The 23,087-nt window shown below is 46.3% G+C and overlaps 1 protein-coding gene across 4 annotated transcripts in view; it reads right to left on the reverse strand.

Annotated features, from left to right (window-relative positions):
- Positions 1–23,087, reverse strand: part of LOC144604575 (receptor-type tyrosine-protein phosphatase T-like) — a 607,863-nt gene that overhangs the window by 555,319 nt on the left and 29,457 nt on the right. The window lies entirely within an intron of this gene.

The following is a 23,087-nucleotide window of genomic DNA, read 5'->3' on the forward strand; positions in this document are numbered from 1 at the left end:
ACCCAGTACTGAAACAAACTTTAGTAATTGTACATTCAGTTATAGAACTGCACAGGTCATTCAGCCTACATTGTCTATGCGGGCTAAGTTGGCATATTGGGTAAGTCTCATTTTGCCTAACCCTAATGCATTTGGTCCCTTGCCCTCGATACACTTCCTATCCATATATCTGTTGAAATGTCTTTTAAACTTCATCATTGTATTGGCTTCGACAGCTTCCTCTCACAGCCTGTTCTAGATACGGACTACCCATTGAACAAAACAATTGCCCCTAAACTCCCTCTTAAATCTCTCCCCTCTCGCCTTAACCCTGTGCCCTCGAGTTTTAGAATCCTCCACCCTGGGAAAAAGACTGTGAGTGTTCACTTTATCCATGCCCCTGGTGATCTTGTACGCCTCGAGAAGATGACCATTTCAGCCCAATTTGGAAAGCAAACCCATTGTGTCATCAGAGAAAGTTGAAGGAACTTTATGTTGGAAATAAAATTGGAAATGGGTTGAAGCACAATGTCAACATAAGTGATAGGAGTAGAATTAGGCCATTCTGCCCATCAAGTCTACAAGGCTGATCTACCTCCTAACCCCATTCTCCTGCTTTCTCCACATAATCTCAGACACATGTACTAATCAAGAATCTAACTATCTCTGCCTTGAAACTATCCACTGACTTGCCCTCTACAGCCTACTGTGGCAAAAAATTCCACTGATTCACCACCCTCTAACTAAAGAAATTTCTCCTCATCTCCTTCCTAAAAGAACGTCCTTTAATTCTCAGGCTGTGACCTCTAGTCCTAGACTCTCCCACTGGTGGAAACATCCTCTCCACATCCACTCTATCCAGGCCTTTCACTATTCGGTAAGTGTCAATGAGGTCCCCCCCCCCACCCACCCATCATCCTTCTAAACTCCAGTGAGTACAGGCCCAGTGCCAACAAATGCTCATTCAAGAGAGAGCTAGATAGAGCTCTTAAGGATAGCGGAGTCAGGGGGTATGGGGAGAAGGCAGGAACGGGGTACTGATTGAGAATCACATTGAATGGCGGTACTGGCTCGAAGGGCCGAATGGCCTCCTCCTGCACCTATTGTCTATTGTCATCATAGGTTAACCAACTCATTCCTGGGATTATTCTTGTAAGCCTCCTCTAGACCCTCTCCAGAGCCAGCACATCCTTCCTCAGAGATGACAAAAGCTGTTTGTATTTTTCCCATGGAGCTGTAACTGGGATCCACCGGGCTAATTCTGTTCCTTCATCCATCACTGCAAGGCCAGTGTTTATTAACTTTCCCTAACCTGCCTTGGACCAGGCACCTCGATCGGCATCGGAGGGCACTCTGGTTTTAGAATCCTCCACCCTGGGAGAAAGGCTGTGTGTTAACCTCACTCCTGGTCACCATCAGTGCACCAGTTTATAACAAACCCTCCATGGTACAAGATGTGACATACAATGGCCCCCAGGGTGACAATCGGCCTTGACTTCCCTGCACTTCACGTCACACCTGAGGTCTGTTTGCCCCAGAACTGCAGAGAGGTGAACTAATAGACGTCAATCTATCACCGGCCAGACTTGGAAACTTCTGCAACACCAAAGATTTTTCCCTAATGCGATGAGAATCTAGTTTTAGCCTGGGGCTTTTTCCTGGGTTTTTGAATAAGTTATAAGGCTGGTAGCAAAAACAGAAAAACAACAAACTTTGTTGTAAAACATAAACCATGGTCAGGAAAAAATGTGCCAGGATGTGGCCAGAGTGGAATTCTAACGGCAGTCCCCACATCTCAGGGAGGGGTGGGAGCTGCTTTACGTCCTCTCCTCCACCCTGGGTAGTTCTACAGAACTGGCAACATTGGCAGCAAAGTGGCAACTACGGTATCTGAAGCACCAATTGCCACTTTTGATTGTTGTAGTTGACATATGGAAGAAAGAATCTCAGGTTGATGTCAAACCTGTAACACTATGTTCTGGTGGATCAATGAGCATCAGGTCATCAAGGGCATTTTATTTAATGCAACACTTGTTCCCAAGATACAGACACAAGGAATTGCAAATGCTGGTTTACGAAAGAAGACACAAAGTGCTGGAGTAACTCAGCTGGTCAGGCAGCATCTCTGGAGAACATAGAAACATAGAAAATAGGTGCAGGACTAGGCCAATCGGCCCTTCGAGCCAGCACCGCCATTCAATATGATCATGGCAGATCTTCCACAATCAGTGCCCCGCTCCTGCTTTTTCCCCATTTCCCTTGATTCCCTTTGCCCTAAGAGCTGAATCTAACTCTTTTTTGAAGAAGATGGGCAGGTGACATTTTTGGGTTGGGGTTGTGATCCAAAGCGTCACCTATCAATGTCCCACCAGAGACCCCCCGAGCTAGTCTAGTTTAGAGACAGATAAAGCACAGGAACAGGCCCTTTCGGCCCATCGAGTCCGTGCCCGCACATTAACACTATCCCCGCACATTAACACTGTCCTACACACACTAGGGACAATTTACATTTATACCAAGCCAATTAACCTACAAACCTGCACGTCTTTGGAATGTGCAAGGAACCCGAAGATCTCGGAGAAAACCCACGCGGTCACGGGGAGAACGTACAGACTCCGTACAGGCAGCACCCGTAGTCGGGATCAAACCTGGGTCTCTGGCGCTGTGGGGCAGCAGCTCTACCCGCTCCACCACTATGCCCCTTCTTCCCAGTATACGATTCTTCTGGTTATCATACTGACTACATACCATGCTCAGACACTCTTATGATCACTATGAGCCATTTCTAAGCTTAAGTCACACAGATGTTCAAAACTGCTGAACGAACAGGTTAGCTCTGAATACATTCACACTTGAGTAATTGTCAGACAGATAAGTATGTTATTCTTGATTATGTTACACAGACCATAAATCTGAGATCTTTGCCCTATGCCACAATGGATAAGGAAATTGGCACTGATTTATTATTGTCACGTGCACTGTGATACAGTGAAAAGATGAGTTTGCATGTTACACTGTACACATATCATGAGTCCAATCAACCCATGCACCAGAACAACAGGTAGCGCAAAGAGTGCAGAACAACAGAGCATTACAGTTCCAGAGAAAATGTCCAAAGTCCACAAGGAGGTAGGTTGGAAGATCGTGACTACATCCTGGCTTATGAGTGGACCATTCAGTAGTATGATAACAGAGGGGAAGTAGCTGTTCATGTTACACATAGTAGTTTTATTGTCTGGTAAACCACCAGTAATCAAGTGAAAATGTGTGTGGTACAGAGAGATAAGACTTTGGAGATTATGGGATACTGAAGGAATGTAGTACTAAATAAAGACAGAATGAGTCAGAAAAGTGAAGACTGTATTTACAACTTAAACACCATCCAAATCTTACACAGATCACAGTACAGTTTGTTTTCCCAAACCCAGAACTCTTCCTTAAATGTTTAAAACCTGCAAAGAACCTAGCTCTCTAAAAGTAAATGGAAACAATAAACAACATGTTTATAGGTGTGCCGAGGAAGTTCAGCAGGTCCTTCAACATTTTGCAAAGTGACTGTGAAACTATAGAGATTTATAATTCCTGCAATGTGGAATAAAAATCTTGAAACTTCCTACAACCCAATAAAGACAACGGCTTGTAGCAAAAATTCATCTCCTAACATTAATGAGCCCAGAAGTATGGAAGTAAGACATGACTTGTGGAGAAACTCAGCGGGTCAGAAATGAATCTTTGGAAAACGGAGACAGATAATGTTTCAGGTTGGAATCCTTCTAGTCTGATTTTATTCAGGCGATGCAGACACCTCTTCAGATCCAGAAAGATGTTTTTGGAGAAATAAAGCAGAAGCAATTAATAAGAATAAAAGGAAGACAATTCACAAAATATAAAATAAAAAGAACTCCACGATAAAGCTACACATTCAAATTATGGATGATGAACTACCAAGGAAATATCCAACACGAAAGACAATGTTTTATGAGAAGCTTCTGTGCTTGAATATATTTGATAAAGCAGGTACTGCTTATAAAAGTAATAGCAGAAGAATGCATCCACGATTTCTAGGGCCACTTCCTTGATTACTCTGGGATGTAGACCATCAGGCCCAGGGGTTCTATCTGCCTTCAGTCCCAACAGTGTACCTAACACCATTTCCTGACTAATGTGGATTCCCTTCAGTTCCCCCCTCCCACTAGATCCTCGCTCGGTCCCATAGTATTTCTGGCAGATTGTTTGTGTCTTTCTTAGTGAAGACAGAACCAAAGTATTTGTTTAACTGTTCTGCCATTTCTTTGTTTCCCATTATAAATTCACCTGTCTCTGATTGTAAGGGACCTACATTTGTCTTCACTAATCTTTTCCTTTCTACGTATCTAAAGAATCTTTTAGAGTCAGTTTTTATATTCCCTGCAAGCTTTCATGTCAGAGGGCGGTGAATCTGTGGAATTATTTGCCACAGAAGGCTGTGGAGGCCACAGTTACTCCAGCACTCTGTGTCCAATCTGAAAGATATCTGCTGATGGGTGACATTAACAGCAGCACAGCAGAGGCTGCATGGTAAACACAGTAACCAAACAAATTACCAAGTTTATATTGCAAAACAGTATTAAAAAAATAAAAGTCCCCCGGCTTTTAATTGACACAAATTTCTCATAATTTTATTCAAAACTGTAAACTCATTAAATTCTGTCCTTGAAATAAATACAATGGATTAAAAGGGAAATTGAAGGACGTTTTGGTCATAGTTGAGGAGGGCGTGATTACTTTCCCGGTTTTAATGAGAACCTGTGGGTATATAGAGAGGTGAGAACAGCACACCATGAGATTAATAGAAGTGAACTTTCATGAAACACACCAGGTGTCGAGGCCAGCTTCAAAAGAACTGCTCAAAGGGATTTATCCAAATGAATAACCTCGCAGGTTTAATAATTGACCCAAAGTCAAACTGAAATATCTCACAATCCATCAAAATATTCACATTTATGCAAATTAACAGCCAGATAGTACATTTTTCTTCACATTTTTGAAACTTTTATTTCAGTACAGATTTGGATCGTCATCTTGGGCTATTTTTGGCGATTCTCTTTTGATTTGCATCCCGTCTTTGATTTTAGTTTGAGGTTTATTTTATTTTTAGTTTAAGTCCGCACTGACCAGTGATTACTAGTTACATCCTATGCACAAGGGACAATTTTACAGAAGCCAATTAGCCGACAAACCTGCACGTCTTTGGAGTGTGGGAGGAAACCGGAGCACCCGGAGAAAACCCACGCAGGTCACGGGGAGAACGTACAAACTCCGCAAGGACAGCACCCGTAGTTGGGATCGAACCGGGTCTTTGGTGCTGTGAGGCAGCAACTCTACCGCTGAGCCACTATGCCGTTTGGAAGGTTTTCTTAAAGTTTTTTACTTTAGTTTTGTTTGGTGTGCATTCCTTCATTCATTATAATTCCTTCTAAACCTTTCCTATCCATGTACCTGTCCAGGTGTCTTTTAAATGCTGTTGTAGTGTCTGCCTCAACTACCACCTCTGACAGCTCGTTCCATACACCCACCACCCTCCAAGGGAAAAAGTTGTTGCTAGGGTCCCTATTGCCCTCTCACCTTACATCTATGACCTCAGGTTCTTAGTTTTAGTTACAGAGGTACAGCATGGAAACAGGCCCTTCTGCCCACTGTGCCTGCACCGACCAGCGATCCCTGCACACTAACACTGTCCTACACACACTAAGGACAATTTACATTTATAACAAGCCAATTAACCTACATACCTGTATGCCTTTGGAGTGTGGGAGGAAACCGAAGATCTGGGAGAAAATCAACACAGGTCACGGGGAGAACGTACAAACTCCATACAGACGGCACCTGTAGTCGGGATCGAACCCGGGTCTCTGGCACTGCAAGCGCTGTAAGGCAGCAAATCTACCGCTGCGCCACCGCGCCGCCCTTGATTCCCCTGCCGTGGGTAAATGACTGTGCATTCATCCTACCTATCCCCCTCATGCACACTGAGAATGAGGCGAGAAAGGAGATGCAGATGAAAGGTCAAAGATGGTGGGGGTTTCATGGGCGCACGAGATTTCAAACATCAATGAATAAGTGTCAACAACGAGGTAAATGATAGTATTACTGACTTACTCCAGAAGTGGAATTCTATGTGACATTACATCACGGACAGGTTAGACTCATAGAGGCTAACACGTGTTCAAGTTCAAGTTCTTTCCGTGAAGGTCGGAGAGAAGCAGCAGCCAGAGGCAGTGAGACCGAGTATTGGCTGGAAGTCGGTGTGTCAGAGGGAAGGAAGATTTAAAAAGACCGCTTAAGGCCCGGGTTTGAGTAATTTACAAATTGGCCCTAAAGTACTTGATTAGGTAACAGATAAAGAAGTGCAGCGTTAGCGGAGCAGCCTTGTTGGGGGCGGCCTTGTTGGGGGCGGCCTTGTTGGGGGCGGCCTTGTTGGGGGCGGCCTTGTTGGGGGCGGCCTTGTTGGGGGCGGCCTTGTTGGGGGCGGCCTTGTTGGGGGCGGCCTTGTTGGGGGCGGCCTTGTTGGGAGCGGCCTTGTTGGGGGCGGCCTTGTTGGGGGCGGCCTTGTTGGGGGCGGCCTTGTTGGGGGCGGCCTTGTTGGGAGCGGCCTTGTTGGGACCGGCCTTGTTGGGGACGGCCTTGTTGGGACCACCCTTGTTGGGGGCGGCCTTGTTGGGACCACCCTTGTTGGGGGCGGCCTTGTTGGGAGCGGCCTTGTTGGGACCGGCCTTGTTGGGGGCGGCCCTTGTTGGGGGCGGCCTTGTTGGGGGCGGCCTTGTTGGGACCACCCTTGTTGGGGTCGGCCTTGTAGCGGAGCGGCCTTGTTGGGAGCGGCCTTGTTGGGAGCGACCTTGTTGAGGTGAACTGCATTGGTAAGTAAAGTGTCACTCTTTGGCTTGAGAGGCTAACGCTACCAAAGGCTACGGTTACCAACTTCCACACTCCCAAATACAGGACAGAGGGGGACGTCACCACCTGGGCGGCCACCATTGGTGGAGCAGGGGCACATGGCCACTGGCTGGGTGAGGTCACGTGGGGCGCGGGGCGGTGACATCACCCTTTGTCCCTTATTTGGGAGTGAGGAAGTTGGCAACCCTACTAATACGGGACAAGGGCGGTCCCATACGGGACAAACCAATTTAGCCCAAAATACGGGATCTCCCGGCTAATACGGGACAGTTGGCAACCCTACCAAAGGAAGACATTTGGCCTGGTTTGCCAGTGCAAGGACTTGCCCCAGATCCGTCCCATTTCTCCGCAAGTCCTTTGATTTTGAATATTTATCTGATTTTCCTCCAGAAACCGCGTAACCCATTGCCTGAACGTCCCACTGTGGTGAAGAAATTCATTCCCCAAGGACTCCTTACAAAGCAACTTTGCTTATTCTGTACAAAGCAATTTTCACTTGGTCGTTCCCTGTCACTCCATTCCTCGAGAAAAACATCTCTCTTCATTCTCTCAAAACCCTTCATAATTTACAGAGCACTTTTCAATCTCCCTTTGCCTTCCCAGCTCTATTGTAGTCTGAGTACATAATGTCCCTCTATATCCAGCATCAGCATTGTGAATGGCATTGCATTCTCCCTAAGGGGTGAGCATCCTTTCTCTATTGAGTGTCTGAGACTGTCTTGGTAATCAATGTAAATTATTGTTGCAGCAGTATTTTCATGTACTTCTGTATTTCTCAGCAGCACATATTCCCTCCTGCATCGTCACACGTACATGCTATAATCCTACCTACTTGGAACACAAGGAACTGCAGACGCTGGAATCTTGAGCAGAACACAAAGTGCTGGAGGAACTCAGCGGGCCAGGCAGTATCCGTGGGGGGAGGGAATGAACAGGTGATGTTTAGGCCCTGATTCGTCCGAAGTAGGGTCCCCCAACTGGAAAGCTGCCTCTCTCCTCACTCCACAGATGCTGCCTAACCCTGAGTTCCTCCAGCACTTTGTTTCCAACTCATTGTCTGGTCTGGTCTACCCCAACAGCTGCTGACGACATTCTACCGCTGCACCACAGAGAGCATTCTAACACATGGCATACCTGTGTGGTATCTCAGCTGCACGGAGGCAGAGCGGAAAGCTCTTCAGCGTGTAGTCCATAGAGCTCAGAGGACCATCGGAACACAGCTACCAGCCATGGAGGGCATCTACAACACACGATGCCTCAGAAAAGCCACTAGCATCCACAAAGACTCTTCACACCCCTGCAACAGTCTGTTCGAACTTCTACCATCGGGCAGACAATACAAGGCCTTCTACGCCCGCACCTCCAGACTCAGGAACAACTTCATCCCCAGGGCCATAGCTGCTATGAACCGGTCCTGCTGAGCCGGATGGTCACATCGCACAGTGAACCGGCACAGATCTACTTGCACTTTATTCTGTTTTAAAACTGTTCTAATTTGTTTCATTGGGTTATTTAAATTAATACTGACTAGCTAATTAATTTATTGCATCGTATGGGAGGCGCATTCCCAATCTCGTTGTACCCCTGTACAATGACAATAAAGATATCTTGTATTGTATTGTATTTAATTGCCACGATGAGGCGATCATTCCAACAACCGTGACTGCAAGAAGATAGACACAAAGTGCTGGAGTAACTCAGCGGGACAGGCAGCATCTCTGGAGAGAAGAAATGGGTGACGTTTCGGGACAAATCCCTTCTTCAGACAGATTAGGGATAAGGGAAACGAGAGATATAGACGGTGATGTAGAGTGATAAAGAACAATGAATGAAAGATATGCAACAAAGTAACGATGATAAAGGGAACAGGCCATTGTTAGCTGTAGATAGACACAAAGTGCTGGAGTAACTCAGCACACAGGCAGCATCTCTGGAGAGAAGGAATGGGTGATGAAACTGAAGAAGAGTCTCGACCCGAAACGTCACCCATTCCTTGTCTCCAGAGATGCTGCCTGTCCCGCTGAGTTGCTCCACCATTTTGTGTCTACCTTCGACTATTTTACGTTCATGGTTTTTAGAACCACCATCAGAGCTGGGCCTCAGTAATTTGCATCATTGCCAGGGTGTTCAGTCGAGGATTACCTTCTCCCCAAACTGGCTGCAGATTTGTTCATGATTTCCTCCTTTGTAACACAATGGTGCTCGTGACAATGTTGGTACCTCTGTCCCGGACAATCCAAGACCATTCCCAAGCTCTGACCAAGACTTGGAAAAACAAGAGACTGCAGGTGCTGAAATAAAAGCTGCTGGAATAACTCTGACACATGCTCCTGCCTCCACAGATGCTGCTTGACCCAGCGAGTTTAGTTTACAGACCCAGCTCATAAACAGGCCTTTCGGCCCATCGAGTCCGTGCCGACCAGCGATCCCTGCTAATTAACACTATCCCACACACACTCGGAACAATTTACATTTATACCGAAGATCTCAGAGAAAACCCACTCAGGTCACGGGGAGAACGTTCAAACTCCGTACAGACAGCGCCCGTAGTCGGGATCGAACCCGGGTCTCCAGCGCTGCAAGTGCTGCAAGGCAGCAACTCTACCGCTGCGCCACCGTGACGTTCCTACAGCAGTTTCTATTTTGAACATGACTTTACGACTCAGCTACCAACTGAATATATATTTTGTTCCAGGGCATTTTGGAAACTTTCTCCATTTTTCCACTTTATTTTGTTATTGTCAATTAAACCTTGCACTCAGCGCCACGCGAGGAGTGTACCCACGCATCAGTTGTCTGCCAGCAAGCTCTGACTACATGCCCACACTGAGATGTGAAGGCATCCTCTATCCTGACAGAACTGAAACCTGTGCTGGTGAGACAGACTGAAGTCAAGTTCAAATACATTGCTACATCTTGATGGAATATTCCTGGGCCCAGAAACAAAGTAATTGCTTTGTGGCTGACGTCAGGAGGAGCATCAAGTAGAAAGAGTGTACAGCATCTCAGTGGACCATTAAGGACATGAAGGAGAGAACATCACGGCACAGGAGCAGGCCATTCGGTCCACAGTATCTGTGCTGTACATGATGCCATTGTAAATTAATCTGCTCTGTCCATATCCCTCCATCCCCAGCCTGTCCATGTAACTTTCTAAAAGCCTCTTAAACCCCACTGTTGTACCTGCCTCCATCACCACCCCTGGCAGCGTGTCCAGCCCCCCACCAACCTCTGTGTGAAGAACTTGCCCCGCACATCTGTATTAAACGTTACCCCTCCCACCTTAAAACCATGCCTTCTAGTCTTTGACATTTCCAACCTGCAGACTGTACGCAGGGAAAGAGGTTCTGACTGTCTACCCTATCTTGCCTTCTCATAATTTAATGTACTTTAGAAGAAAGTCTACATATTGAAGATAGTGTCAACTAAAAATAAGCGTACAGTCTGCAGGTTTTAAAATAAGAAATGACGGCATTGAAACAAGATCAAAAACGTTCCTGAATGACTTCAGTACCAGTCAGAGGGATGTCCTGTCACGGTAGTTACACACCGTGTGGATACGGTGATTAGAATCACTTGTCATCATTCACAGCTCATGGCGACACCAGATGCATAAACCCATCAGGCACCTGCTACCTGCTCTTGCTAAAGTAGTGACTTAGACAGATTCCACTCCCTGGGTGCCTGCTGCCCTCTATTAACCCCTCCAACTTCTTATTACCATCAAATGTTAATGGATAAAAACACAGAATGCTGGAGGAGATCAGCGGGTCAGGTTGGCATCTGTGGAGAGAATAGACAGGCGACGTTTCAGGTCAGGGCCCTTCTTCAGACCGTTAATGAAGTGTTAATGGATTGGATGTGTAGGAAGGAACTGCTGGTTTAAGATAGACCCAAAAAGCTGGAGTAACTCAGTGGGTCAGGCAGCATCTGTGGAGAACATGGACAGGTGACGTTTCACAGAGTGCTGGAGTAACTCAGCGGGTCAGGCAGCATCTCTGGAGAACATGGATAGGTGACATTTCACAGAGTGCTGGAGTAACTCAGTGGGTCAGGCAGCATCTCTGGAGAACATGGATAGGTGACGTTTCACAGAATGCTGGAGTAACTCAGCGGGCCAGGCAGCATCTCTGGAGAATATTGACAGGTGACTTTTACAGAGTGCTGGAGTAACTCAGCGGGTCAGGCAGCATCTCTGGAGAACATGGGTAGGTGATGTTCTGGGTTGAGACCTTTCTTCAGACTGTAGAAGCCTTTTGTATTATCAAGTGTTGATGGATGTTCATGCACAAAAGGGTAACAGCCTCACCTTCAAATCCCTCTGCCTTTACTCCTGCCTCCCACACTACAGTCAGTCAGCAATTTCCTGACATTTTAGAATCTCATATGAAACTGCAAACTGCATTTTATGCAGTTCAGTGATGCTCCTTGACACACAGAACCAGTTCATTATTTCCAATGATAGACACAGAGTGCTGGAGTAGCTCAGCGGGTCAGGCAGCATCTCTGGAGCACATGGATAGGTGATGTTTCGGGTCAGGACCCCTCCTCATTATTTCCAATGTTCTAGTGACTGTCTTGCATGGAGCAATCCATTATATAATTGCTTTATTTGACTAACACCCACTCCACAGGTCAGAGTTACTCTCTGTCAATGTTTTATTATCTCTTATTTTTCACAAAGATTTGTCTTTCAATTTATCCATGTTAAGTTGTACTTAAGAACACTCCAGAAACAGGCCATTCGGCCACCTTGTCCATGCTGTACAGTCAATGCATCATGTTAACTTTTTCTGCAGAATAAATACCCACTGCTGCTCAGTATTGGGTGCAGTTTTGGTCTCCTAATTTGAGGAAGGACATCCTTGCTATTGAGGCAGTGCAACGTAGGTTTACCAGGTTAATCCCCGGGATGGTGGGACTGCCATATGAGGAAAGATTGGAAAGACTGGGCTTGTATTCACTGGAATTTAGAAGAATGAGAGGGGATCTTATAGAAACATATAAAATTATAAAAGGACTGGACAAGCTAGATGCAGGAAAAAATTCCCTAAATGTTAGGGGAGTCCAGAACCAGGGGACACAGTCTAAGAATTAAGGGGAGGCCATTTAAAACTGAGATGAGAAAAAACTTTTTCACCCAGAGAGTTGTGAATTTGTGGAATTCTCTGCCACAGAGGGCAGTGGAGGCCAATTCACTTGGATGAATTTAAAAGAGAGTTAGATAGAACTCTCGGGGCTAGTGGAATCAAGGGATATGGGGAGAAGGCAGGCACGGATTACTGATTGTTGATGATCGAAAGGCCAAATGGCCTCCTCCTGCACCTATTTTTTTCTATGTTTTCCCTGCTTAGGAACGGATTATCCTATTTTATAATAAAATGTGAAATTGGTCAGTTTCTCATTATGACTGGTTACACTCTGTCACTTCATGCATAGGTGATAACAGGTAGAAGTGGTGTTGAGTGAGAGACACAGAGTGCTGGAATAACCCAGCGGGTCAGGCAGCATCTGTGGAGAACATGGATAGGTGACGTTTCACAGAGTGCTGGAGTAACTCAGCGGGTCAGGCAGCATCTGTGGAGAACATGGATAGGTGATGTTTCACGGAGTGCTGGAGTAACTCAGCGGGTCAGGCAGCATCTGTGGGGAACATGGATAGGTGACATTGCACAGAGTGCTGGAGTAACTCAGCGGGTCAGGCAGCATCTGTGGAGAACATGGATAGGTGACGTTTCACAGAGTGCTGGAGTAACTCAGCGGGTCAGGCAGCATCTGTGGGGAACATGGATAGGTGATGTTTCCGTTCAGGACCCTTCTTCAGAGTGTTGTACATTGTGATGGGTCAGACAGGCTAGGGATTAGCAAACAGAATAACTGTTCTAGTGATCAGAAAAATAAATAGACAATAGACAATAGGTGCAGGAGGAGGCCATTCGGCCCTTCGAGCCAGCACCGCCATTCAATGTGATCATGGCTGATCATTCTCAATCAGTACCCCGTTCCTGCCTTCTCCCCATACCCCCTGACTCCGCTATCCTTAAGAACTCTATCTAGCTCTCTCTTGAATGCATTCAGAGAATTGGCCTCCACTGCCTTCTGAGGCAGAGAATTCCACAGATTTACAACTCTCTGACTGAAAAAGTTTTTCCTCATCTCCGTTCTAAATGGCCTACCCCTTATTCTTAAACTGTGGCCCCTGGTTCTGGACTCCCCCAACATTGGGAACATGTTTCCTGCCTCTAACGTGTCCAACCCCTTAATAATCTTATATGTTTCGATAAGATTCCCTCTCTTCCTTCTAAAGTCCAGTGTATACAAGCCTAGTTGCTCCAGTCTTTCAACATATGACAGTCCTGCCATTCCGGGAATTAACCTAATAAACCTACGCTGCACGCCCTCAATAGCAAGAATATCCTTCCTCAAATTTGGAGACCAAAACTGCACACAGTACACAGTACCCCAGTCTCACCAGGGCCCTGTACAACTGCAGAAGGACCTCTTTGCTCCTATACTCAACTCCTCTTGTTATGAAGGCCAACATGCCATTGGCTTTCTTCACTGCCTGCTGTACCTGCATGCTTCCTTTCAGTGACTGATGCACTAGGACACCCAGATCTCGTTGTACGTTCCCTGTTCCCAACTTGACACCAATCAGATAATAATCTGCCTTCCTATTCTTACCACCAAAGTGGATAACCTCACACTTATCCCCATTAAACTGCATCTGCCATGCATCCGCCCACTCACACAACCTGTCCAAGTCACCCTGCAACCTCATAACATCTTCCTCACAGTTCACACTACCACCCAGCTTTGTATCAACTGCAAATTTGCTAATGGTACTTTTAATCCCTTCATCCAAGTCATTAATGTATATTGTAAATAGCTGCGGTCCCAGCACCGAACCTTGCGGTACCCCACTGGTCACTGCCTGCCATTCTGAAAGGGACCCATTTATCCCCACTCTTTGCTTTCTGTCTGTCAACCAATTTTCTATCCATGTCAGTACCCTACCTCCAATACCATGTGCTCTAATTTTGCCCACTAATTCCTATGTGGAACCTTGTCGAAGGCTTTCTGAAAGTCGAGGTACACCACATCCACCGGCTCTCACCTGTCAATTTTCCTAGTTACATCCTCAAAGAATTCCAGAAGATTAGTCAACCATGATTTCCCCTTCGTAAATCCATGCTGACCCGGAACGATCCTGTTACTACTATCCAAATGCTCTGCAATTTTGTCTTTTATAATTGACTCCAGCATCTTCCCCACCACTGATGTCAGACTAACTGGTCTATAATTTCCTGTTTTCTCTCTCCCTCCTTTCTTAAAAAGTGGGATAACATTAGCTACCCTCCAATCCACAGGAACTGATCCTGAATCTATAGAACATTGGAAAATGATGACCAAATTGTACAACGGGATAATTGTAAACGAGAACATTTATTAGCTAATCCTAATTATAGTTGAGAAAGTGGAGGCCTGGTGTGTTGTGCAGTGAGCAGCAAATTGGAATAATGTAAGATGTTAGAACGTTGTGTTCAGCAAGGAATTCTATGCAACAGAACTCATGTTCTTGGCCAGTGATGGTGTTATTGGCAACAATCACTTCCCTCATTCTCTCTCCCTCACTCTCTCTCTCTCTCTCACACACACACACCCGTCCACAGCCAGAATTACTGGGAACGGCATTTTCAAAAACCAAGGTGTTGATCCAAGATGTTTACAACCCTGACGTTTTTTCCTATTTTTGGTTTCAAGGTTTGTCTCGAGGACTCACTCACAGAGCTTATTCTCAAAACTTGAAAATCAACTCTCTCATAAGAATGCACAGTTCTCTCCTGTGTGAACTTCAAACAGTTCATGAGAAATGGAACCAACATTAAGAATAAGTGAACATTATTTTTGGTTTCACGGTTTGGTTCGTTCAACAGATGAGGAAGTGTCTGGCATTCCAATAAAACTATGAGTCTGAAGAATAGTTCCAACCCGAAACATCACCTATCCATGTTCTCCAGAGATGCTGCCTGACCCGCTGAGTTACTCCAGCACTCTGTGAAACGTCACCTATCCATGTTCTCCAGAGATGCTGCCTGACCCGCTGAGTTACTCCAGCACTCTGTGAAACGTCACCTATCCATGTTCTCCAGAGATGCTGCCTGACCCGCTGAGTTACTCCAGCACTCTGTGTCCTTTAATGGGATGCAATAATTCTGTAGAATAATTCGGAGCTCTAAACTCTCCAGAAAGGTGATGATTCACTAATGTAGGATCACTCTGATCTGTGGAGAGAAGGTTTGGAGATGTTGCACGAGGAGTGGGAGTTTAATGTTGCAATTTAATTCCGCTGTAAGAAGTTGAAAAGTGAATGAATTAATTAATAACTTTTCGTCACATGTGAGAAGTTACAGTGAAATGCTGTGTTTTGTATACCAAGGTATGCAAAGAGTCGCCACATGAAGGGCACTGACAACGTTACAAAGTATCCCGCACCAGGCTCTCCTTTGTTCTCCCACCCGTTCTGAAGGGCTTGTGGAGGGTATAACTGTGTGAAGGGCTTGTGGAGGGTATAACTGTGTGAAGGGCTTGTGGAGGGTATAACTGTGTGAAGGGCTTGTGGAGGATATAACTGTGTGAAGGGCTTGTGGAGGGTATAACTGTGTGAAGGGCTTGTGGAGGGTATAACTGTGTGAAGGGCTTGTGGAGGGTATAACTGTGTGAAGGGCTTGTGGATGGTATAACTGTGTGAAGGGCTTGTGGAGGGTATAACTGTGTGAAGGGCTTGTAGTGGGTATAACTGTGTGAAGGGCTTGTAGAGGGTATAACTGTGTGATGGGCTTGTGGAGGGTATAACTGTGTGAAGGGCTTGTGGAGAGTATAACCATAGAGCAAGGCGGGACGGAGGAAGTTGTTGGCCTTGGGACCAGCAAATTTCCGAAGTGTCTATTCAATCATCTGTGTATGCACAGGAAAGAACAGCGGATGCTGGTTTAAATCAAAGGTAGACACAAAATGCTTGAGTAACTCAGCGGGACAGGCAGCATCTGTGGAGAACATGGACAAGTGACGTTTCACAGAATGCTGGAATAACTCAGCGGGTCAGGCAGCATCTGTGGAGAACATGGACAGGTGATGTTTCTGGCCGGGACCCTTCTTCAGACATTGTGACCTTCTGACATGCCATTGTTTGGATGCTGGATTACAGCACTCTGATTAACAAGAATAATTGCCCTGTTAACTTGTTGACATCAGTTGAAATTGCCAATTAGTTTAGAGATACAGAGAGGAAACAGGCCCTTCGGCCCACTCAGTCCGTGACGACCAGTGATCCTCGCACACTAACATTATCCTACACACCAAGCCAATTAACCTACAAACCTGCACGTCTTTGGATTGTGGGAGGAAAACAGAGATCCCGGAGAAAACCCACACAGCTCACGGGGAGAACGTACAAACTCCGTACAGACAGCACCCATAATCAGGATGGAACCCGTGTCTCTGGCACTGTGAGGCAGTAACTCTACCACTGCCCCACTGAGCTGCCATGTTGTATTCAGTCACAGGGGTCACTGCACCAATTCCCCATCCAGGTAGACTGGTGTAGATTTACTCAACTGTTTCAACAAACGATGCAAACTCCGACAAACATAACTCTGTTTGCGGTGTATGCAATCAGGGACAAAGATTCAATTACATGTAACCTTCCATTCAGCAGAGATTTGTGGTTCATTCAGGATTATCATGTTACCAATCTGCTCCTTGATTCCCTGTGGAATACAACAGCACATCTGCCAGAATACCTCAGCAGGCAGCAAGAAAATGCAATCACTGGGTTCCTTAATCATGGAATGCTAGATTCTGTAAAGCAGTCGGGATATTTGATAAATATTTGACGATTAGGTTTATTTGGCTCGATATAAAATCCTATTCTTCAATTATTTTGGAAAAAGATCAACATCCCTTTTAACTCGGACTCTTCCCATAAAGGTCAGTGCTGTGCTGACAGCCCGTGTGATTTGTAAAGGTGTTACAAAGGTGATTGATCAGTCCAGATTGTGAGCTGATAATGAGGGGGATGGTAGTGGATGTGTCACCTACATATACAAGATGTGCAATGAAATGAAAGTGGCAACGCCTGCGGATTGTGCTAAAACTACAAAACACAATAGAAAAAAACATTTTAACACAAAAAATAAATTAATACAGTAAATTAAATGAGGCCCTGGTGATATGAGAGTTAACAGTCTTGATGGCCTGTGGGAAGAAACTCCGTCTCATCCTCTCTGTTTTCACAGCGTGACAGCGGAGGCGTTTGCCTGACCATAGCAGCTGGAACAGTCCGTTGCTGGGGTGGTAGGGGTCCCCCATAATGTTACTGGCTCTGGATCTGCACCTCCTGATGTATAGGTCCTGCAGGGGGGCGAGTGTAGTTCCCATGGTGCGTTCAACCGAACGCACTACTCTCTGCAGAGCCTTCCTGTCCTGGGCAGAGCTGTTCCCAAACCAGATTGTGATGTTCCCGGACAAGGTGCTTTCTATAGCCCCAGAGTAGAAGCACTGAAGGATCCTCAGAGACACTCTGAATTTCCTCAGCTGTCTGAGGTGGTAAAGGCGCTGTCTTGCCAGTGCGACAATGTGTGTTGTCCATGTCAGATCCTCTGTGATGTGAACTCCCAGGTATTTAAAGCTGCTCACACTATCCACAGTAATCCCATTTATCTCCAGTGGCGTGTACGTCCTCGGATGTTGAGCCCTTCTAAAGTCCACAATCAACTCCTTAGTTTATGTGACATTCAAGGTCTGCTTGATGAATCTGCTGGTACATTGTTCAGCTTGTCACTCGAACACATCCTGCAGCACACGTTCATTCACAAACTTACCCCAACATTGCAACAACATTTGCATCTAGTACCATTTGCCCACCTTTGGCCCATCTACATACTAAAACTCTTGTTTGTTTGTTTGTTTGTTTGTTCCTGAACTACAACCAAAACGGTACACGATAGCACGACAATTTTAGGCCCACCTTACTCACCGTCGTTCCTTTGGTGCGAATGGAAGAGGCTTCATTGAAATCGGTGTTATATTTTTAAAGTTATTCACGTTTTAAAGTTTTAAATCTATCTGCTGGGGGGGGAGGGGGAGGGAGGGAAGGAGGGAGGGGATGGAGGGAGGGGGGAGGGTGGGAGGGAGGGGAAGGAGGGAGGGGATGGAGGGAGGGGGGAGGGTGGGAGGGAGGGAAGGAGGGAGGGGATGGAGGGAGGGGGGTTGAGGGGGATGGTGGGGGGAGGGAAAAGGGAGGGGGAGGGAGGGGGGAGGAGAGGGTGCTGCATCAATGCAGGAGAGGTTTGGGACCAACGGGTCCATGGTCTCATAACCCTCTAAACTTTTCCTATCCATGTACCTGTCTGAGTGTCTTTTAAACGTTGTTACAGGAGAGATGATGGGGGCAGGGTGGAGCAGTGGTAGAGTTGCTGCCTTACAGCGCCAGACACCGGGTTCTATCCTGACTAAGGGGGTTGTCTGTGCGGAGTTTGTATGTTCTCCCCGTGACCTGCGTGGGTTTTCTCCGGGTGTTCTGGTTATGGGGGGATTGCCGGTCGGCGCGGACTCGGTGGGCCGAAGGGCCTGTTTCCTTGCTGTATCTCCAAAGGCTGCTGTTCGTTTCAACATTGTATTAACTCGCATTGTGTTAGTGTATAAGAGCTTCAAGATCAACTGAATCCTTACAATGGGAGCAAAGTATGAACTGGAATTGCCATGCTGTTGACAGTGAGGTTGTCGGGTACTCTGAGGTATTTATAATTGGAGGTGATCAAAGCCCGGCAGGGATTCGCACGGTGGAACCTCTGTGTGACAATCAGCTACTGTGATGGTGAGAGCTGATTACTGATCAAAACACAGGCATAGCTTTGCTGTTCCCGATCCATCACCAACAGGTCACTGTCTTAAACTCGTATTATCTTTAAAAAAAAGAAAGTTTACAAACTTATTCAGGCATACAAAGTAGAGTTAAGAATCTGACAACATACAAAGTGGAGCTATTAGTTTTATGCTCCAGATGGAATAAATCAGCATCTGCCTTTGTTCTGTGTGGAGCTGCCTCACAGCACTAAACACAAGGCTAAATGATGAAAACTACTTAATCGCTCAGAACAGGAACAGCAATTGTGTTCCTGATTAAATGTGATGTATGTGCATGGGAGAGAATGTGTTCACACTGTCATTTAAAAAACATTGCACCCACAGACCTTGGTTTGAAAGCCACACATAAATCACAATGGGCTTCCCGTCACGGTCTATACCCTTTTTGACAGGTCAAAGATAAAGTATTCGGTCAGAAATACCCATGCAAAGATGCGCTGACCAGTTTTCAAATTCATTTTATCTTTCACGGTAGCATTAAAGGCCATCAAATTTTCACCCAGGGTCAGACCAATGATTCACACATGAGCAACCAAAAGACAATCGTCACTCTCCTCCAATGTGATCTTTTATTTCATTTCAAAAATTGTTTAAAAAGCATTTCATTTTTAACTCCGGTTATTTAAATGCAGTAGTAGGATCCCGACCTGAAACGTCACCTATCCATGTTCTCCAGAGATGCTGCCTGACCCGCTGAGTTACTCCAGCACTCTGTGAAACGTCACCTATCCATGTCTTTTAAAGATGCTGCCTGACCCGCTGAGTTACTCCAGCACTCTGTGAAACGTCACCTATCCATGTTCTCCACAGATGCTGCCTGACCCGCTGAGTTACTCCAGCACTCTGTGCCTTTTAAAAATTTTAATCCAGTGTTTTTGGAAAAAAACTCCCACGATATGAAACATAAAAACAGTCAGGAACGCCTTTGACAGTACAAGTTCACAAGGCATAGGAGCAGAAGTGGGCCATTCGGCCCATCGAATCTAATCTGCCGTTCAATCATGACTGATCTATCTTTCCCTCTCAACCACATTTTCCTGCCTTCTTCCAATAACCCCTGACACCCATGCTAGTCAAGAATCCATCAATCTTCACCTTAAAAATATCCATTGACGGCCTCCACAGCCTTCGGTGACAATGAATTTCACAGATTCACCACCCTCTGACTAAAGAAATTCCTCCTCATCTCCTTTCTAAAGGTAAATCCTTTAATTCTGAGGCTGTGCCCTCTGGTCCTAGACTCTCCCACTAGTGGAAACATCCTCTCCACATCCACTCTATTCAGGCCTTTCACTATCTGGTAAGTTTCAATGAGGTCCCCCCTCATCCTTCTAAACTCCAACGAGTGCAGGCCCAGTGCCGTCTTACAACCCAGTAAACTCAGGTAGCACACCTCACCTGGGCAGTGCACCTACAACCCAGTAAACGTAGGTAGCACACCTCACCTGGGCAGTGCACCTACAACCCAGTAAACGCAGGTAGCAGACCTCACCTGGGCAGTGCACCTACAACCCGGTAAACTCACACAGCACACCTCACTTGGGCAGTGCACCTACAAACCAGTAAACTCACTAGCACACCTCACCTGGGCAGTGCACCTACAACCCGGTAAACTCACACAGCACATCTCACCTGGGCAGTGCGCCTACAACCTAGTAAACTCACTAGCACACCTCACCTGGGCAACCCAGTAAACGCAGGTAGCACACCTCACCTGGCCTGTACACAAGTGTCGCCACGTTTCTGGCATCAAAGTTACGTCAGGAATGATGGGTGGCATCTAGTGTTAGATAAAGCTCCGACTTGTGGCTGTAAACATTCACCGCGTATAAACATTCAACGTACATTGATCAGTAAATAAACAACAGCACTGCAGAGCACACATTGATTTTAATCTACGTAATGGGAATCACGCCCCTGTGTGCACGGAGGTTGGGGATCCATGAGAATCAGTGCCACCCGCTGCCACTACATCCTCCACAAGAGCTATCACCACACTCCACAGAGCGCTGCACGGCGTCACTGGGGAGGTCATAAGGTCATAAGTGAGGATTAGGCCATTCGGCCCATCGAGTCTACTCCACCAGTCAATCATGGCTGATCTATCCCTCCCTCCTAACCCCATTCTCCTGCCTTCTCCCCATAACCCCTCACACCCGCACTAATCAAAAATCTATCTATCTCTGCCTTAAATATATCCACTGACTTGGTCTCCACAACCTTCTGTGGCAAAGAATTCCACAGATTCACCACCCTCTGACTAAAGAAATTCCTCCTCATCTTCTTTGTAAAGGAACATCCTTTAATTCTGAGGCTGTGGCCTCTAGTCCTCGACTCTTCCACTAGTGGAAACATCCTCTCCACATCCACTCTATCCAAGCCGCTCACTATTCTGTTTGTTTCAATGAGGTCTCCCCTTATTCGTCTAAACTCCAGCGAGTACAGGCCCAGTGCCGACAAACGCTCATCATACGTTAACCCACTCATTCCCGTGATCATTTTTGTAAACCTCCTCTGGACCCTCTCCAGGGCCAACACATCCTTCCTCAGATGTGGAGCCCAGAATTGCTTACGGTACTCCAAATGCGGCCTGACCAGCATCTTATAGAGCCTCAGCATTACACCCCTGTGCCCAGCATCTTATAGAGCCTCAGCATTACATCCCTGTGCCCAGCGCCTTATACAGCCTCAGCGTTACATCCCCGAGAGGGACTGCTCAACATCTCACCAGCAGAGCTAATGCTTCAAAGAATGTGAGAGTGAACCATCTTTGCAAATAGAAGGTATTTATTCACAAAATGCTGGAGTAACTCAGCAGGTCAGGCAGCATCTCAGGAGAGAAGGAATGGGTGACGTTTCGGGTCGAGACCCTTCTTCAGACTGATGTCAGGGGGGCGGGACAAAGGAAGGATATAGGTGGAGACAGGAAGATAGAGGGGATCTGGGAAGGTGGAGGGGAAGAGAGGGGTCAGAAGAACTATCTAAAGTTGGTCAAATAGCTCATCTGCTCATTGTGAGGAGAAAATATACACAACCAAAAAATGTTCCTTTCGATGTGGTCCAAGTGTGAGGTGACTTGAATCAGACTCAAGTGCAACAGGTAAGAATGGTGGAAGAAACATCAAGTATAAAGTTGGAAGTGACTTGGTAGAGTGTGAGGATTTTGTCATGTTTGACAAACATGTTGGATGACTGTCAGTGGGTGGAACCACTCAATATATTTGGGCGTAGGAAGGAACTGCAGATGCTGGTTTACACTGAAGGTAGACACAAAAATGCTGGAGTAACTCAGCAGGACAGGCAGCATCCCTGGAGAGAATGAATGGGCGATGTTTCAGGTCGACACCCATCTTGAGACTTGGGCTTGCTGGCACGAATGATACTCATGAGGCATTGTTATTGCTTCTCTTCCTTCTCAGACGACATGGCAAGGCGATATTTATAATCTGCATCGCGAGAGTGTAGAAAACTGAATGTATGATATGAGCAACTTCACACAATGAGATCTTTGTCCAAACACCGATATGAACCCAACAAGTAGAAACAGAAATGGTTCCAACGCCTGATCAAACCTGCTCTGTCGTTCAATAAGGTCTTGGTTGCTCAGATCTTGCCCCAACTCGACTTATTCCTCACTCATCTCTCTATTTATCAAACAGCGGGTAGTGCTGTTGCTCGCAGTGCCAGGCACCCAGATTCAATTCCAATTTTGGAAGCTGTTGATGTGGAGTTTGCACGTTCTCCGCCTGGCCACGTGGGGTTCTTGGTTCTTGGTCCTCCAAAATATTCCAAATGGAATTTAAACTGGAGTTTCCTCTGGTGCTCCACTTTGCTCCCACACTCCAAAGACGTGTGGGTTTATAGGTTAATTGGCCCTCTGTAAATTGCCCCTAGAGTGTAAAGAGTGGATGAGAAAGTGGGATAACATAGAACCAGTATGAACGTGTGATTGATGGTCGGCGTGGACTCGGTGGGCCGAATGGCCTGTTTCCATGCTATATCAATCAATCAAATCTCCTGGTTCAGCATTTCATCTGTCCCAGGTCCCCAGGTACATCCAGGTGTCCAGGTACATCCAGGTGTCCAGGTGCATCCAGGTGTACAGGTGCATCCAGGTGTCTAGGTACATCCCACCTGGCCCAAATCCCCAGGAACCTCCCTCCTGGTCCAGGTGTCCAGGCACATACCTCCTTAGCCAGTTGTCCAGGTACATTCGTCCTGGGCCAGTTGTCCAGGTACATCCCACC

The sequence above is a fragment of the Rhinoraja longicauda genome, chromosome 22 (genome assembly GCF_053455715.1).
Source record: "Rhinoraja longicauda isolate Sanriku21f chromosome 22, sRhiLon1.1, whole genome shotgun sequence".
In the NCBI taxonomy this organism is placed as follows: Eukaryota; Metazoa; Chordata; class Chondrichthyes; order Rajiformes; family Arhynchobatidae; genus Rhinoraja; species Rhinoraja longicauda.